Raw genomic sequence first — 18,271 nt, 5'->3', positions numbered from 1 at the left:
GAAGGATCATATGGGTTGCTTAAAGACTAAGCAACTGGATTAGGGTTTTGACTGAAACCCTAGTTGCTCAACTATATAAGGAACCCTTGGGCATGTAGAAATCGGACACTAGAAACCCTAGAAGGATCTTGAGCCGATTTTATGCCTCTCCCCATCTCTCTAATATTCTTCCATTATGTGTGGTGTTTGTGATCTATTAGAGACATCACATTTGAGGTGCTAAGTTCTCAAAGGTTGAAGATCAACCTAGCTACAAATGAAAGTTAAGATTCTAACTTTGTTTTAGATATAAATTTCGATTTATGCATGCTAAATTAGGGTTATAACTTTGGATGATTATTATTGCATGTACAATTAGAAAAAAACTAGATCCAAAGCTTTAGGGTTGTATGTGCACCATAGGATTGATGTAATGCTCAAAACCCATCAATTTTACCCTTTCCTTAATAGGCCCAACCCAAACTTGGCCCAAGGCCCACTAAAGGCCCAACAACACAACTCAAGGCCCAAACCAAACCTAAGGCCCACTCAAGGTCCTAAGGCCTGACCAGAGCCCAAACAGATAATTCATAGTCCAAAGAAACAAGCCCAAACCCTAAAACAAGTCTATAACCAAAAACCCAAAAAGCCCATTGATGAACCGAACGTGCTGTGTTCCCGGCCATTTATCGAAAATCACACCAAACATCTTAATACCTAAATTCCAACGTCCAAATCCTCAAAATAGCTTCATACCAGTGACTTAATCCATAAAGGCGAAGGCTTTAAGCCTTTGCATGGCTTAATGAGGCCCAACAACACAACTCAACTCAAGGTCTAAACCAAACTTAAGGCCCACTCAAGGTCCTGAGGCCCAACTAGAGCCCAAACAGATAATTCATAGCCTAAAGAAACAAGCCTAAACCCCAAAACAAGTCCATCATCAAAAGCCCACTGATGAACCGAACACCCTACGTTCTCGAGATGAATGCACGGCGTTCCCGACCATTGACCAAAAATACAAAAAAACGTCTTAATACCTTAAGTCCAACGTCCAAATCCTCAAAATAGCTTCATATCAGTGATTTAATCCATAAAGGCAAAGACTTTAAGCCTTTGCATGGCTTAATGAGGCTTAACACCAAAGATGAACTCCAAAGGTCAAACTCACTCTAAAATGTCTTAAAAACTCCTAAATATTTTAAGACCTCATTCCAAACTTCCAGATCTGATTCAAAGGACTTCTTAAGTCATAAGGTTCCTAACTTTATGACTTAGCATGACTTAATGGGACCCAAATCAAAACCCTAAGTCCCAAGCTTCACCAAAAGACTACCAAATCATGCATGGAAAGTTAATACTCATCAAGATCCAAACTTTATGACTCCATAACCCCAATAAAGACCAAATATGAAGCTCAAAGGTTCTAGAGTAACTCCTACTCATAAGAACCACCACAAAGGGACCAAAACCATAACAAAATTCCACTTATGTAGATATATATATATATATATATATATATATATATATATATATATATATATATATATATATATATATATATATATATATATATATATATATATATATATGAAAGAGTTATCAAGGTTGAGACGTTATACCTCCAGAAGCTAAATCTATGTAAATAAAGCTTGGATCCAAAAGCTCCAAGCCAATCAATGACTCTTCAAGAAACTCCTTCCTCCTCCTCAAGCACCAAAAACACGCTTAAACCACTATAAAGCTCAAGAATCACTCAAATGGAGGCTAGGGTTTCATTCTTAGGGTTAGAGAAGATGGAGGCTAAAGAATGGAGAGGTTTGGGTCCATAATGATGCTTATAAAATGGTTAAACCATAAAAACGAGCTTCTGGAACAACCGAGTGAACGTATAGCGTTCCCAAGTTGGCCCGCATCCAATTTCCTTTTTGAACGCCATGCGTTCCTACCTAGTACACCATGCATACTCGTTTTGCCCCCAAACCCCTCTAACTTCAAATGGTCATAACATTTGCATCCCTCATCCGTTTTCGACGTTCTTTATATCCACGAAAAGGTAACGAGAAGCCATACACTTCTATCAACTTTATTTAGCCTGAAAATCAACCGAACTAAAGTCCAAAATTCATAAAAGGCCCGAACCAACGCCTTTACCAATACCCTTGGGCTCTAAAGTACAAACCGAACCCTTTCATCACATACACATCTAAATGGGTCTAAACCTTTATTCCCCAAGGCCCTAAGCCTTATGATAACTGATGATCGGGTCACGGTCCCGAATAATGAAGCGATTCGAAACGGAGCGTTACAAATAATTTCTAAAATAAAAAAAATTCATAAACATTAAATTAATTAAAATAACTATTCAAGGGCAATTAAGTCTTTTTAAGTCTGATAGGGTTCAAACGTGCAGCGAAGAGACAAAAAAGACAAATTACTCAAAACCACATGGATCATTCATGTAATCTACTCAAAAAAAAAAAAATAAAGAATGGAATTAAGATATTGTATGTCAGACCCTAATTTCTTGGGATACTTTAGAATCTTAACATTTGAGAGATTTAATATGATTTTTAAAAGATAGATATCATATAATTCGAAAATATTATTAAGATAGATTTATTATTTTAAAATTTGAATTGAAGTTGATTTGTTACCAAATAAATAAGAAATAATAGAATAATAAACAAATAACACGTGTCAAAGAAACAAACTAAAAAAATGTGACATTTTTAGATTTAATTTATTAGGATAATTAGATTAGATTATTGATAAACAAGCTATAAATTTAAAATGTTTTGATTTAATCACATTTTATAGTAAATAAAAATTTAGAGTTTTTTTTAATGTTCTTAATGTATATATCATGTTAATCTAACAAACATGACCTAATAAAAAATACTAAAAAATAAGAGTATCAAAAATGTAAAGAACCAATGATAAACAACCATGCCATTAATACAACGATACAAAGCACATCGTTTAGCTCAAAAAATATGATGCCGATTTTCCTCTTGATATCAAGCATAACATTATCAATAAACACACAATCAATGAATAGATCAAGAAACTATTATCTGCATGATACTAATTACTAAGGGAGTCCATATTCCCAAGCTTGCAAACCCAGTTCCGGTACGAAAGGGGATTACACGTGAAGAATATGCATTAACTTCACATACATAAACAAGTCATACATACTTATAAAATTAGCATTTTTTCTTAAACCTCATGTATTTGAAACCCTTATAAAAATTTGCAAACATCTCACGTATTTGAATACCACTCAAAAGTCTCTTAATAATGATTAACAATTCAAATGTTTTATAACTTATATAATCTATTTAGTAAACAATTAATGGATACTCTACTATAAAAAGGTCAATCTTTTTTAGTAGACACACAAATACAAATCACATACAAAAAATTCACAAAGAAAACAAGTTTAAAGTTTTTTTGTTTTGGTTTGAGGGTTATGAACAATTTTTCGAGTCATGTTATTATGTTGAAGTTTTAAATTTGTAAGTTTGTTATATACTAATTCTTTTTTGTATTTTCTTGATTTAAGTATTCTTTTAAGAATATCATTGTATGTTGTAGTTGAAATTTAAATATAAATTAGATTACATTCATGTTATCGATCATATGTTAGGGAATGTGATATATATAATATTTAATTAACTATTGTATACATGTTTGTATTTTATGTTACTTCAAAACAATAATTAGTTAAAAATCATGGATATGTCATATTTTAGTATATGTTTAACATTTTAAGTATAATAATAAGTATTTTTTAAAAGTTTTTTTCACTTATTAATAATAACAAGTGGTTTTAAAAATAATAAGCAATAATTATAAATAATAAAATCAAATTACATGGATATGTCATATTATCCATGCAAATCTCTTTTGAAATACAAATTGTCTATCTTATCACTTTATTATTTAGTGTATATTTCTTCTTTAACTTATTATTAATAACAAGTGGTTTAAAATTAACGAATAACAATTTTAAATGATAATAACATCAAATTATAAATTACATTTAGCTATAAATAAATTGTTATTGAAATTAAAAATGATCGCATAAGTAAAAATATAATTAATCAATAATAATAATTGTTAAAGATAATACTAAATAAATAATTATATTTAATCCTATTAATGACGAATGTGAGTCGATGTTAATTAATATTATTGTTCAAAATAATAGAGATTATATATATATATATATATATATATATATATATATATATATATATATATATATATATATATATATATATATATATATAAATGTAAAAATATTATCTCAAAGTTAATGTCAATAACATAGCCATTTTAAACATATATTTTTTAATATTTTAACAATATATTTTTAATGTTCGCTGCGCAACGCGCGAGAATTCGTCTAGTTTATTATACGGGAATTAAACACTACATTAGGAATTCAGGATCGTCTCCACCCCCCCTGTTTGAACATTGAGATTGAAGCAAATCTTTGAGGTTGATAAACGAGATAATGTTGGAAAAATGATTCGAAGTGCATTTATTTAATATCTAATAAAATCAATCTCTAGATAAGCAAGAACTTGATGTTTCACGTTGATACATCATATACTTTTCAAATCAAATCCTCAATTTTACTTATTACATCTTAATTAGTCCCTGAACGTTCACTTTTCATAAACACTCCCAAAGACTTATAATAATTACAAAATCAGTCCTTCAACATCGATGAACCTTCAAAATTTTATTTATTGTATTTGTAAATGATATTACAACCATAGGAGATGGGTACAAGAGCATGAAAATAGGTGTAGACAACAGAACATCAAAACCACCTTTGGAATGTGGATATATTTTCTTGGGTGTAAATTAGATAGATATGATTGTGTGTCCTTCATTCATCAATATATAATATATGCCACTTTCCCATCAACTTATGACTTCAATTTTTCAAGTTGTATAATAATATAAATGACAGTTATTTTGGATGGATTTATCATAGTGTCTGAAATTTAAGAAGATGGAGAAGCTCAAGAACATATAACATATTCTTTAATTAAATAAATCTCAGTAGTATCTTTTACTTTCACAGACCTTCATCATTGCTTGTTTGCTTTTACAAAATATATATATCATCCATGTGAGTGAAACAATATGTTCATCTTTACTACTTGGAAAGCTTATACTTTAGCTTAAAGCTTATACTGGCAGATTCTAGCGTTATTAAAATATTAATTATCTAACCAAGTCCAAAACTTTTTATTTCATGCACATGTTGAAATGTAAATGGATCAACCCGGATCCAACCCATTTGTCAAGTTAAGTTAAGGAATAAATAAATAAATTAGAAATGGTGAATTTTGTTTGGCCCAGGGGGTAAAACTAAAACCCTGCAAATATTGTCTGCCCACAGCCCACAAAGGCACAAACCACAGTCACACGTTTTTGTTTCAAAACCTTAGAATCCTATTCCTTCACCACTGTGTATTTCGTTGCCAGAATCTGTTCACTAAAAAATTATTCACACTCTAGTGTGTGTGTGTGTGTGTGAATTATTGCCAACCGAAGGTACAACATAGCAAGCGTAAAAACCTAGTTGTACTGTACAAGCTTATGATGCGTACTTTTGTTTCATTTCTAGCCGGCAGAAAATTACCGAGATTCGGCCATTATGTGGGAGCCTCTGATCCCTAGGAAAACCATTTTGCTTTTAAGTTTCATATGTATTTGTAGCCCTCCCTCTTTCCCTCACATAGTCACATTAACCAAAAATAAAAACCCATAGTGTTTCCTTCAAATTCATTGTTAGCTTTATTAAAGCATCTTTACACATTTGCTTTCACAACTCTCAATGTTTGTACTTTGTATGGTTTTACTTAGATTTTAGTCAGTTTTCAAATTTACATTACATTCCCATAAAAATAAAAAAATAAAAAAAACTATATCCATGCTCCTTGGAAGAACCAACAGTAAAAGAAAATTGCCATCTAAATCCAACATTTTATGACATACCCGTTTTAACTAACTTTTGGAGATAAAATTTACAAAAATATAACCAAATTTGAAATCTTTTTACACAAATGATCATGTAATTCTTAATGTGTCCACTGTGAAATCGAAATGGTAAACAGTTATTATTATTATTATTATTATTATTTTTTTGGATTTGACAATGTTTTTAGCCATTGTACTTGGTTTTTGACTTTTCAAAGAAACCGTTGGAGTTGCAAAGACAGGGAAACAAAAGTTCAAGTTTTTATGCAACCACCAATGTTAATTTATGTTAAAGATAAAGTAAAGTATGTAAATGTTGATCTCACAGTAAGAGAAACAGGTGTAGATATGGAAACTTGATATAAAGCTATGTTGTAATGGTGACCTGTACTCTGTGCAATGAGATTTGTACCATTCAAACTCAGAAAAGAGCTTATTCTTGAACTAAAGAGACAGATAAGAAGCATATAAGCAAAAGGGGTTGGAAGCAAAGTGATTTTGCATAATATGAATCTTTGTATCAATGGTTTATGTCTCCTCCCCCTTCAAAGTGTATGCCACTGTGGATTATATTCCGTCAACAAAAGGCTATCTTTGGCAAACACTACAATTATATATTAGGTTATGCTTGTTAAAATCGGTGAAAGTTAGTTAATAAATAAGTTATATTTATAATAAAAAACTACGTTTGCTAAACCTAGCTAATAAGCTTATGGGAAAATGCAAAATGTTATAAAAGACCATATAGAAGATTATTTATGTTTAACTGAAATTTCATGTATACAATATCATATTTGTAATATTATCACAAATTTCTCACGTCTCATTTTATGACTTTCGAATGTTATCGTGATTATATTTTGATAAAATATAGACGTGTAATTTTCATATAAATGTTATAGCAATATAAAGTATATAGTCTTAAATGAAATAATTTTATATGTTAAAAAAATTAAACATACGATAAAAAAAAAAGTTATTAATAACTTAAGTAAAATTAATAAGACAAAGAATATGTTATTCTTATATGGTTTTAACTGTTATTTCATTTCTAAATATAACCTAATAATTAGAAAATTATTTAAAGAAAATTTTGATATTATGAACCACACACTTAATTTGATTCCTATTGGGCAATTCCAACTCACACATAAAACCACGATTTTAGCATTAAGTATAATTTTAGATTAGTTACACACGAAAAATATCAAATTATTATTATTATTATTATTATTATTATTATTATTATTATTATTATTATTATTATTATTAGGTGTGAGACCCGTGTATTACACGGGTTGATTTTAAAAAAATTAAACATTAAATTAAAATGTAAACAGAAAATATTTTTTAATGTATAACTTTTAAAATAAAAAAAAAGAAATGTGTTTACTGCAATTATATATATATATATATATATATATATATGGTTAGATTATATTGTTTCTAATAACTATTGTGTGTCAGAATGCACAAATCTAGACCACTGAATGAATAGAATCAACAATCATGATCTGAGGGTCTATAATATTACAATAGGGTAGCATGTATCATATAATCACACAAATTTCAGCAAAATGGTATTTTTGTCAATTAACCTCTTTTAAAAAATGTAATTTTCGGATTTTAAGGGATCATTAATTCCCTTATTTTTTAAAAAAAAAATTGATTTTTTTTAAAATTAATTCTAATTAAATTATAATATTACTTTTAATAATAACCGATTTTATTCTGTTAGAATGACAAAAAGTCAACAATAAACTAATAAATATATTTGCGGTTTTATTTTTACATAATATTGTTTCATTCAAGATACTTTTTATATTAAACATGCTTAAAGAATTATACAACATATTATCAAGAATAACATTTTCTAAAGAATACGGATTTTATTCTTTAAGAATCACTATTTACATTCATCCGTAAACAAAAAGACTATAAACAATTATTACAATCATTCTAAAAAAATTATGACTAATAATGGTTTAAGGATTACATTTATTCTTAAAGATTAAAACTAAAAATGGTTAAAAAAAAAAAAGAAAAAACATCAAAAATCTAACAAAAACACTACTCTATTCCGAAAAAATATTATCGTTCTCCATATTTTCTTCATTTTCCACATTAATGACAATCTCTTCAAAACCTAAATTCACAAGGAAAACATAATCAACTTTCAAATATTAAAAATTTTAGTGCATTAAATAGAATAAAACAATAAATTCTAATAGAATGTGATATATATATATATATATATATATATATATATATATATATATATATATATATATATATATATATATATATTCATATAGAATATAACTATAACTTCTGCAAACCAATATTAACAATTATCTCTAAACTTGCAATGTATATTATTTTGAAAGAGTGTAATGTTTCATTATATAGAATGTTATTCCATAAGAATCGAGACCAATAACAAGATTATAAACCAATTTTATTCTGACATAATTGGTTAGGATAATTCATTGCTTAAGTTGACAAGGAATTCAAGATTCTATTCTAACAAAATTAGAATTCAATATTCCATTCTAGCAGAATGATCGACATCAAGATGCATTAAAAAACCTAGATTTCAACTATGCATTTTATCGAACACTTGATGTGTTTCTTTAGTTTCTTCAAAAAAAAATAGTGAGAGTCTTACCAATTCAGTTTCTTGGTGGTCGAGAACTGGAGATACAACTAAAAAAACATGTTATGATTGGTACAAGAGCATACCAATTAAGTTTCTTGGTGGTGTCGTTGACGACCTAAAATCCCTTGTTGCCTTCGTTTTCACCTCCTTTTGCAGACTCCACATCAGGCACCGAGCACCTCTTCACCGCCATCTGTTGTTGTTGCTTTTCCCCGGATTTCTTGTTGTCAACAACGAGAATAAGCAACCCCAATCAACAAATTAGGGCATAAATCTTCAGAATCCGACGTTTAGACCACGAAGCACCAACCTTAAACTAAACCCTAGCCATCATCCTCAACCTGAAATCAATCATACCATGAGACCTTTCGCTACTGATATCATTATGATCTTCAACATATGTAGACGGGGAAACAAATATTGCCTGAGCAGCCGTCTCATTTTTCTTTGCTGAAATAGGTAACGATGGAGAGTCGATGGAGGGATCGCTAGAGAAAAAGACGATGTTCGATGCAGACGAAGGAGGGTCATGAAAGAAGAAGAACTGGAGTAGAAAATTTTGTGAGGAGGCGAGATAGTTTTGTGAGTGACGACTGACTGATAAAGGGATGGTGGTTTTCTAGGGTTTAACTAATTAAAGAGAGATTAATTGAATGATTTTTTAGTATAATTAGATATACTAAGTTTACCATTATACCCTTTTTTTTATTTAATTAATGATTTATTGTTTCCTGAATTCTCATTGGTGCATTTAGGCACACACTATTTGCTAAAAACATTTGAACCTAGCTCTCTCTCTCTCTCTCTCTCTCTATATATATATATATATATATATATATATATATATATATATATATACAAGTGTATAATATTGATATTTATTTCAAAAATATCACAACATGACAAGTGTCAAAACTCATGAGAGATTGACATATGGCAAAAAACCTTTATTTATTAAGGATTATTATTATTATTATTATTATTATTATTATTATTATTATTATATATATATATATATATAATCTTATTTTTAGTATGAGACTATATTAAACACGACAATTAAACATGTGTTTACTTATTTTTATAATTAATAAATAACATATCTGTAAGATTTTTTAAAAAAATTAGTAAATTTGTTGAAATATTTGTGTGGATAGTTTTTTTTTTTTTAATAATAATAATAATAATAATAATAATAATAATAATAATAATAATCTTTAAGCAGTTTTTTAGGTTGTCAAAATAAATTAGTTTACGTATTAATTATGGCATACCAACTGTTTATTTTCATTCGTTATACAATAATTAATATGGTAAGAGGCATCAATTTTGATTCATTTATTTAAAAATTGATTGATGTGGTTTATATTTTTATCTCAAACATGTTAAATTGTATATTTTAAATATAATGATATTTTTAGTGGGAGGGAATATTACTTAAAAGTGTTTTAGAACCCCAAAAAAGTGTGGTGCCACATGCATCGGGAGTAGTACAAATGATTTAAAGAGTTGTACCATATGGATAGTATGATATATTTGGTACATATTTGAAAACTATCCAATGGTTTTAAGGAGCATCCTTCGCCTTTGAGTGAATCCTTTTTCACTTTTATATCCATAAAATCCAAAATGCAACCTTCAATGCCATTGCCATTATAAAGTAAAAGAATTTCATGATATGATTGTGTCCAATGGTACAATAAACCAATGCAAATGGATAATTGCAAGCCCCACTTTATTCTATTTGTCTTTTTTTATTCTTTTATTAAAAAAATAGTTTTAACTATAGATCAAACATTTTTTTATCTGTATGTGTATATATGTGTATATATGCACGGCATACCTAAAAATATATAGTAGGTGTTGCCGGAATGAAATAGATGTTACAGATACATGAAAAATATCGATCAAAAAATCCTTATTTTTTTCTACTGCGGGTAGAAAAGACAAATGTTATCGGTGTCACACCAGAAACACCCTAAAACAACCCATGTATATATGAGATGAGACTTGAGGGTACACGTAGTTTCAGAACTAGTTAAAAAAATCATGGGAAATTGAATAATCTACCCATTATAAATGATATTTTCAAGAAAAATAAAACTTTTTCTTTTAAGAACAAATTTCTTCGAATTTTAGATTTTTTCTTAAAATTCGGAAGTTTTTTTTGTTTGTTTTTTTTTTTTTAAAATTCGAAATTTTAGTCAGGAATCTGGAATGTCATTACGGAATCTGTCAAAAAAAATATTTTTCCTTGGTTCGAAATGCACAAAATAATTGTTTTATTAAAAAAAATTGGGTATTTTCTTCAAATACACATTAAAAGGTGATTAGATTTTTTTAATTTCCCTAAAATCATTTGGAGTAGCTTGGCACCTTTCTATCTAATTTATTAACCTATTTAATTTTTTTTAATAAACCAAAAATTAATTTATAAACTAACTTATGATATAACTTTTAAAAAAAAAATCTACTTAAACTAGTATTTCTAACCAATTTATAAGACATCTTTTTAAATCATTTTTAAAGACGACTTAATCATACTTTTAATAAAAAAAACATTCAACATGTTACTATTTTCCTAGAGGTTAATGGATTTTTTATATGGTGAGTTAGTATATTATATTAATTTACAAGATCAAATACATATCTTATTAACTAATATAATCATGTTATTTATTTTTATAATTATATATAGCAACATGAATTTGTTATCATTTTAATCTATATTAATATATATGTAAAAAAAATAAATTAAGATACTACTATGCAAATTAACAGATGTTCACTTCTCTTCATATTTTAATGAAAATATATAAATTTTTTCTATCGATAAGTTTTAACTATAAAGAAATGGATATTTGTGAATTTACACAATTGTATGGGTGGCCTTAGCCTCCACTCATTTGGACATATAGTCCACCGCCAATAAAATGTATGAACAACCAAAAGAGGGCGGAAATGGTCTCATAAAGTCAATACCCCATACATCAAATATCTCACACACTAAAATGAGAGTAAGGGGCATTTGATTCCTAGAGCTTAAAGATCTGGATTTTTGGAATTTTTCGCAATGTGCACAAAACACATAAGAATCATGAAATATAGAAGGCCAAAAAAATCCGATATCTAAAACTTTCCTAGCTGTCCTTTGGGGTCCAAAGTGACCACCACAAGCATAAGAATGGCAAAAATTAAGGATATATTGTACCTCTTTCTGCTCAACACACCTTCTGATCACTTTGTATGCACAGTACTTCCAAAGGTACGGCTCGTCCCATATGTATCGCTTGACCTCCTTCTTGATTTTATCTTTTTGCCAACGGGATGAATCTGAGGGAAATTGACTTGTGACCAAAAAATTGACGATATCTGCATACCATGGTGCTTTTTTGGCTACAGATAGATGCTCGTCTGGAAATGTGTCACAAATTGGTATACCATCTTCGATAGATACAATGCGGCTTAGATGATCCGCAACTAAATTCTCCTTTCCAGTCTTGTCTCTGATCTCAATATCAAACTCTTGCAAAAGCAGCATCCACCGTATTAACCTCGGCTTCGAATCTTTCTTTGTAAGTAAGTGCTTTATGGTTGCATGGTCTGAATATATGATCACTTTAGTTCCAAGGAGGTACTTTCGGAACTTCTCAATATCAAAGGCAATAGCAAGCAACTCTTTCTCTGTTGTGGTATAGTTGCCTTGTGCACTATCAAGGGTCTTTGATGCATAGTAGATGACATGATGTCCTCGATCCACCTTTTAACCCAATACCACCCCAACAGTCATGTTGCTCGCGTCACATATAATCTCAAATGGAAGCTCCCAATTAGGTAGTTGGATGATTGGCGCAGAGGTGAGTAAATCCTTCAAACGATTAAAGGCATCCTTGCATAGCTGAGTAAATGCGAATTTAGCATCTTTTTGGAGTAGTTGACACATCGGCACTATAATCTTTGATGAACCGCCGATAGAAACTTGCATGACCAAGAAACGAACGAACTTCCCGAACATTTGTCGGGTAAGGAAGACTCTTGATAACATCAATCTTGGATTTGTCAACTTCCAAGCCTTTTTGGGACACAATATGACCTAAAATCAATCCTTTGTCCACCATGAAATGACATTTTTCATAGTTAAGCAAAGGTCTGTGTCAATGCATCTTTGCAAAATTTTTGCTAGATTACTCAAACATTCATCAAAGAAGTTTCCATAGATTGTGAAATCATCCATGAAAACTTCAATGATGTTTTCAACATATTCAGAAAAAATGCTCATTATGCATCTCTGAAATGTCGTGGGTGCATTGCATAGACCAAAAGGCATACGCCTATAAGCAAATGTGCCAAATGGACAAGTAAAGGTGGTTTTCTCTTAGTCTTCCGGGGCTACTGGAATTTGATGAAAACCCGAGAAACCATCCAAACAACAATAGTGAGATTTACCCGCCAATCTCTCTAACATTTGGTCAATAAATGGCAATGGAAAATGGTCTTTTCTCGTTGAGGCATTCAACTTTTTATAGTCAATACAAACCCTCCACCCATTTTGCACACATGTGGGCACCAAATCTCCCTCGGAATTCTTAACCACTGTGACACCGGCTTTTTTTGGGACTACCTGAACGGGGCTCACCCATTTACTGTCTGAGATAGGTTAGATCATACCTGCATCCAAAAGCTTCATGATTTATTTCTTTACCACCTCCATCATGGGTGGATTCAATCTCCTTTGCGCCTCTCGAGTTGGTTTGAAATCTTCCTCCATGAGAATCTTATGCATACACAAAGAAGGGCTCAACCCTTTTATATCAGCAATTATCCACCCAATAGCTTTCTTAAACTTCTTCAACAGGGTCACCAACTCATCTTCTTCCGCAACAGACAACTTGTTGGAAATTATCACCGGTAATGTATTTTCCTCTCCAGGATAGATGTACTTGAGATGGTCGGGAAGAGCCTTCAACTCAAGAATCGGTGGTTGTACTATGGAGGGGAAAAGTTTCGGATTGGAACTTTTTAGCTTCATGTGGGGTGGTTCAACTCTCATGGGTTGGGCTTTTTCCAAGGAATTGATTACTTCAATCAATTCATCCTCCAATATGTACTTGTCAGCCAAATTCTTAATCCCTGTCTCATCAAAGTGTTTGCTCAAGATGGTGGTTAACACATCTTGGCTTTGACATCTCAAAGCAATCATTAGTACATGTATCAATAACATCTATGAAGTTTAAAGAATGAATATCACTAGGATATCGCATGGCTTTAAAGATATTAAAGTTAATCACCTCACCATCGAACTCCATTGACAAAGTACCATTGGCTACATCTATTTTTGTTTTTGCGGTACTCATAAAAGGTCTCCCCAAAAGGATGGAGTTCGATTGTGGGGTGTTTTCATCACCCATATCCAAAACATAAACTTCAATGGGAAATACAAGTTCATAAACTTGTACTAACACGTCCTCCAATACACCTTTCGGGTGTACCAAAGACCGGTCGGCAAGTTGAATGATAACTTCGGTTTTTGATAAAGGTCCAATTCCCATTGTCTTATAATTTGAATAGGGTAAAACATTAATTGATGCTCCAAGATCAAGCATGGCACGTAGTATAAAAAGGTTACCCATTTTACAAGGAACCGTGAAAACACCCGGGTCCTTGCATTTTTTTGGTACCCGCTTTTGTAACACGGCTGAGACATTTTCACCAACTTTCACAGTTTGATTTCCTTTAAGCTTTTTCTTAGATGTGCAAAGTTCCTTGAGGAACTTAGCATATCTAGGAATCTGTGTAATAGCATCTAAAAGAGGGATATTGATTTCAACCTTTCGGAACATGGACATGATTTCATCATCTTCCCGTTCTCTTTTGGTTCTTGCTAACCTTGAAGGAAATGGAGCTGGTGTGACTTTTACCTCGGTCTCTATGAGCTTCTTTGACTTGGAAGTACTTTTCCTTTCCTCTTCTTTGATAGCTTCTTCCACCTCTATCTTCTTCTCTTTCTCTTCTTCATCCGGCATCCTTGGACCTTCATAGCTTTTCCCACCTCTTAGAGTAATGACACAAGCATTGTGTTTCGGGTTTTTCAATGTTTGAGATGGTAGCTTGCCTTGTGATTCCATCTTACTCACGAATTGAGCAAGTTGTGACACTTGTTGCTCCAAGATTTTTATGCTTGCCTTGGTTTCTTTTTGGAAGCTTTGAGTGTTTGTGGCAAGGCTTTTGACAATATCTTCTAGTGACGTGCTTGAAGAACCAGCTTGTGGAGGTGGTTGTTTTGGATGCCTTGGCTGGTAATTTTGAGGTTGGAAGGGTGGTCTTTGTTGATTTTGAAGAAATGGTGGTCTTTGCTGGTATTGATGTGATTGGTTTGACTGATAATTTCCTTGTTGATTTCCTCCCCAACCCTGGTTATTGTTCCATCTCTGATCACCTCGTGGTTGCTCATAACCTTTCTGATTTGACCCGGAATAGCCTCCCATGACTTTTGTTTCTTCATAATCTTCCTCTTGAAGTTGTGGGCACATATCGGTTGGATGCCCCTCTTGAGTGCAAATACCGCATGGGCGGGGGGTGTGGATTGCACACCTTTATCTTTGGCTAGCATCATAACCACTTTCGTAAGCTCGGGCAATTGAGCTTCAATCTGAGGAGTTTGAACTTCCTTTACACCTCGGGGTGCATCCGTGTACCATTCTTCATCATGGCTTGAATATTTGGAATCTTCAGCCATGTTCTTGATTAGATTGTGGATTTCGGTTGGAGTCTTATCGGGTAAAGATCCGCCACTAGAAGCATTGAGAAGTCTTCTTTCCATTAGGGTCATGCCTTTAATGAAGTACTGTAGGAGTTGATGCTCGGTAATCCCGTGCTTTGGACAACGAGCACAAAGTATCTTAAATCTTTCCCAATATGTGTGGAAAGCTTCTCTCTTGTGCTGCTTGATTCCAATGATTTCCCTCTGTAGGGCTGAAGCTTTTATCTTAAGAAAGTACTTATCCAAAAACAACCTTGCAAGATCTACCCATGTAGTTACCGTCCCCGGTGGGAGGTCATAAAGCCAGTCTTTGGCTGCATCTGGCACCGCAAAGGGTAATGCCCTAAGCTTGATCTGATCCTCCGTGACATTGTGTGGTTTCATACCCACACATACTACATGGAAATCGGTGAGGAACTTGTGGGGATCTTCATTCTCTAAACCTCTAAAAGTTGGGAGTAAGTGGATAAGCCCAGATTTTAGTTCAAGGTTTGTGGCAGCTGGATATGTGATACAAAGAGATTGTTGAGTAGCCTCTTGTCTTGACCATTGGCGGAGGGTTTGTTCGGGTGGTGGGTTTGGAGGACGTTGATTCCCTCCAGGGTTGTTTGTCATGGCTTGAAAAGTGGGTGATGTTTCTGTAAGTGAAGTGTTCAGGATATTATGAACAGGTGAAGAGGGTGGAGTAGTATTTATGGGTGAGGCTAGTTGTGGTGAGAGTGATGGGCTTTCTGTTTCTGAGGCTGATACACTTGAGAGGGGTATGTCCTCCCAAAGGTTAATGACCGGGGGAGTAGATGATGAAGAAGTACCAGAAACTGGTTGCCTCTTACGAAGCTTGGCTTTCTTCCTTAACTTCTTTGCAGTCCTTTCTATCTCCGAGTCAATTGGCAGTGGTCTACCTGTACGAAAAGATCTAGTCATAAACAATTAGTAACACCGTGTCCCCAGCAACGGCGCCAAATTGTTAGGCGTTTCAAACCCAACAAATGATAGGGGTATGATATACTCCAAAAGAATCTCACTATATTGCACTAAAAGATAATACAATGCAAGTAGGGTTGATCCACAGAGACACGGGATAATTAGTATATACCTCTTTGCGTAAGGTATTTGTTACAAAAGATTAAATAAGAGGGTTTTGAGTATAATGATGTAGCAAACCAATTTAAAACACGAGTAAACAACTAAACTAATGAATTAAGTTCAGATCTTTGTAAGGACTCCAACTCCATGTATGACAATCTAGCAATGTGAATCAAATATGACAATACATTTGTTTCATTCTATCTAAGTTGGTACTTAAAAGTGCTAACAAGCTCTAACACTTTCCATTCACCACATTAATCAATCAAAACAAGCTCTTTGATTAATCCTAACCTTACTAACCTAATCCAAACAAGGTCTTAGAAGTAGATTAAAAGATTGCATTAAGCTTATTGTGAATGTTCCCAACAACACCCAATAGTCCTCACAAGCTCAGAAGCGTAAGAATGTGTGAAAAGATTTACATTAAATTCATTCATAAGAAATTAATTTAATGCTTGTTACTTAGTTCAATTCACAAAACATTTACGGATTTTGCAAAATGAATAACTTGAATGACCTAACCCTAATTCAAATGGCCAATAAGAATCATTATTAGAATCAAACATTCGATTGAAGTAAAATCAGTTTCACTAGATAGAAATTAAACACAAACATCAGGTCATATGATTTGATTCACAACCAAAAAGTCAAAACATGAAATTGGAGAAACTAGGGTTCTAGCCACACATGGCTAGAACAAGATCACAAGTCTAAAAGATGAAATTAAGTGTAATTACAACTTACAAAAACAAGAATTAATGTTTCCAAATGATTAACGAACATCCTTCCAAAAACCTTCGAAATTTCCTCTCCGATGGTGCTCTGATATGTTCTCCTCCCCCCTAAAATGAACCAATTCCCGACATATGAAAGATGGAAAAAACTGCCAAAAGGCAGTTTTTAAGTCAGACACGACCCGTGTCAAAATAAAGTAAATCAACACGGGTCGTGTTGACTGAAAATATAGCATCAATCCTCGATTCCAGCTCCAAAGTACAATGCTCAAAAGTGTTCATTTCGACCAACACGCCCCGTGTCCAAATAGGCTAAATGAACACGGGTTGTGTTCAGTGAAGTCAAAATGCATGGAATGGTCAAACACGCCCCGTGTTCGATTTCTAGGCCAAACTCAACACGCCCCGTGTAGCCCTCTGATTCCGAACCCAAACTTGATTTTCTCAATTCTTCCGTTTTGCGCCCGATCATCCCGCAATCTTCACCAATGCCCTCCGGCACCTCCAAAAGCGCACTCCAACCTCCGGTTTACCTGAAAGAGACATGAAAGTGTGCAAATAAGGTTGTTCCATAGACTAACATTAATATGATAATAATGCAAGAATAATGAAATATAACTAAGTTAAATACATGCATAAAAAGGGACTAAAAGTTGTGCAAAAAGGTGCATAAAATACACCTAACACTCACTAAGCTTCGTACTTACAGTTTCAGTTATGGTTTCAGGTACTTCCGCTAGCAAAGGGAAGAGCTTGGGTTGATGGCATCGCAGACACCACAACTTCAGTTTCATCCTGAGAGTTTTATTCAGATATTTTGATATGATTGATACAGTTTTGTTTTAACACAGTTACTATGACTTTTGATTTACTCCTTCCATGGTTCTTATTATCTATGACATTCGATGATGTGATTTTTAGTAATATTAAAACAAAAAATTTTGGGTCGTATTTTTGGGATGTTTCAAGTTGGTATCAGAGCCTTGCTTTGAGGGATTCAGGCACACTTTCGAGTATGACTGGACTCAAACTAAGGAAATGGTA

This window comes from Lactuca sativa, chromosome 8, assembly GCF_002870075.4.
Source record: "Lactuca sativa cultivar Salinas chromosome 8, Lsat_Salinas_v11, whole genome shotgun sequence".
Classification (NCBI taxonomy): Eukaryota; Viridiplantae; Streptophyta; class Magnoliopsida; order Asterales; family Asteraceae; genus Lactuca; species Lactuca sativa.
The sequence above is the reverse complement of the archived record's forward strand: the minus strand, read 5'-3'. Positions refer to the sequence as shown.